Raw genomic sequence first — 2961 nt, 5'->3', positions numbered from 1 at the left:
TAAAAAACAAAAAAACCAATGTGATACAGCTACAGAATCCAAGAGGAGGAAGTACCCCTGTTCAGTACCAGAAGCAGGAATGAATTGTAAGGAAGAAGGAGAAGGCATGGACAGAGGGTGGGATCTAACCCAGTCACCTGTCTATATCTTAAAAAAGAGGGGAAAGATGTCCTCACTACAGAGGTTAGAGCATTTAATAATTGGGACAGAAATAATAATTGGTTTATAGCAGCGTATGGAAAGTGCGGATTTCTCTAGAGAATTCGAAATGGTGGGGAACGTCAAATGGACGCTGGTGAATTAATGGACCCACAAGGGAATTAGATTGCAGATTAAAAGGAGGTATGGATGGGCCCCTAGGTCATTAGACATTGGGACAGAGTGATGTAGCCCCATAGATGTGAGCAATGTACCCCTGCTGTGCCATGAGTGGCTCCTGAGTTAGTTGATCACCTATCCTGTTTGTGCTGGGTGGTGATAGGGGATAGTCACACTAGGCTTTCTGTTGACTTATGAGAGTGTAGCTACTTACAACAGCTTATCTCCCCATTTTAACTTTACAATGGCAGGGGAAGATAGGATTCTGAATAAGGTCTCCAATTCTCTCCCCTCTTATGCTAGCGCTATAGCTGTTACACAGCCTTAATGTTTCAACCATAATAATGTTGCTACAATATCACGATACTATCCTAATTCTCCATGCTGGCATGCATGGGGGATTTAGGGTGCAATCAACTGAATATAGGATTTGGAAGATCCCTGCTATGCTGCCACAACACCAAAATATTTTGGCCATGAAAGGTATGCTGATGCAACTCTTCAGATGCGTTTGTGAAATACTCCACTGGTGCATGTGCTGCACCAGTGAAGATTTGCTGGTGGAACAGCTAAAAAATGAGCAGTAATGTACAGGAGGGGGCCAGCAGAGGGGAAATGTACGCTTCCGCCATATCCTATATTCATTCAGACCATGATAATGGCTCATCAATGGCACAGTTTTACACCGACCTCAGAACTTGCACCACTGAGTTCAGTGAGAATGAAAGTAAATTTAAAAATTACTAGTGCCCTCCCTGACTGCTCTCCCATCACTATGACAGAATATACAATATGGCAGAAGTTAGAACCCAGTCACGGCATACCACTACCAGTACATAAACTCCAGGCAGAAAGACAATAACTCAGATGATAGGGTGCATGGCGGGAGGCTACACCTTTCTGGTCTCAGGTTGTGCACACTTAAAGCACACAACAGACTTTGGCAAGAACTGTGGAGAAAGGGAGTACTTTGCACCAACAGCCTCTCTCCAGGACACTCCTAGGAACTTGAGCACATCGGTGTATAGGATTGCTCTACCTCTTCTATCCTGATCCAGGTTAGCTTCATGATAGGAATGCATGGTAAATCGGAGGTAAATTAGTTAACTTAATTTAAATAAATTTGCACAGTATTAAAGCCTCAACATTGGGGTGTGTGTATGGGTGTGTGTATTTTGATGAGACTGATGTAAGTATAAGATAACAAATTTAATAAACAAAAACTCACATACATTGTTAGAAGGAAAGGCCATATTTTTAACTTCTTAAATTCCCTATTTGGAATGAAAATTATCTGTGTGCAACTGCTAACTCACAGTTCCATCCACTAACCTTTGCTTCCACTCATTAATCAATTAAAATTTAAACCAATGAAGCCAATTAACGTTTGCAGCGATAATAAATATGCCTGTCTTTCACTAGCCAAAGGAAGGAGGGGGAAAGGACCAGGTGCAAGGGTTGTTGGGTGCTCCTGCAACAGAAAATTCAAGGTGTTCCATTGGTGCAACTGCTCTAGATACTTTTCATGTTAGTGAATATCGCATGCAACCAGCACAGCAAAACAACTCAACATTAATCTCTCCTATGTTTAAAGTTAGATTGTAAGCTCCTTGGGGCAGGGCCCTGTTTTCTTGTACTCTGTGAAGTGTGATAATCAGTGATGTAGCTAAATAAATACATTAATGATAATGATATGTTGTGTGGGGACATTCCATGCCTCTGCCTTCTCTAGTTTTTTCTTGCATTTGAGAGATATTTGGAAGTCTGCAAGTTTTCTCTTCCTGTTCTCTGCAATCGTTGAAGGTATCATTCAAAAATTCCATTTACATTCTGTACTTATAGTGACTTTTAAAAGACAGTCTTAATTTTTTACTGAACGGACATAGAAGCATGATTAAAAGCCACAACCGTCCTTAGGAGCTGTCCAGACAGCTCTAATACGTGGTGTCACATGTGCCCTTCCAATGCTTTTGATCCCCACTGGTCCATACATATTAATATGGCAAAATCATTCCTGCTCTTTCAAAACATGAGAATTCAGGCTCATTCTCAATTAAACTGATTGGAAGCAAATTCAGCACCTACAAAAGAAAAACGAGGCTTCTTTGCAAATGCACAATAGAAGGAATCGCCACTGGATGTAGGGATGGCCACTCGCATCTACAGTTAGAGGAATTTGTTGAAAGGCCATCTATTGACTAAAAAGAGGAACAGAATATTCATGTTCAGATGCAGAATGTTTGACTTCATGTTTAATTTGTATACATCGACTTTTTACCTTGTTGTACTCACCACGGTTTACAAGCCAGAGAAATGCCAGAACAGATAACAAAAATCACCGTGTCACCCTAGCCTAGAACAATTCAAAACACACCTGATTTCTTCCCGACTAACCCACCTTGGCTCTCCCCGGACACCCTCTGCTGGGGGAGTTTCTCTAGGGGGCATCTGATTGGCCAGACTTAGTGCGGGGCTTGAGGGACTTCGGGCCGCCTTTTGTCCACCGAGAGACTGTGCGGCCCGCTTGCTCCCTCCGTGTGCGCCAATCCCAAAGAGCGGGCAGGCTCCCGTGCCATCTTCCACACGCCGTGCGTCTCTCCCCAAGTCCACACATGCCCATCTCGGCTCCGTATTCTTGCTCTG

The sequence above is a fragment of the Rhineura floridana genome, chromosome 11 (assembly GCF_030035675.1).
Source record: "Rhineura floridana isolate rRhiFlo1 chromosome 11, rRhiFlo1.hap2, whole genome shotgun sequence".
In the NCBI taxonomy this organism is placed as follows: Eukaryota; Metazoa; Chordata; class Lepidosauria; order Squamata; family Rhineuridae; genus Rhineura; species Rhineura floridana.
Note: the sequence above shows the minus strand (reverse complement) of the source record.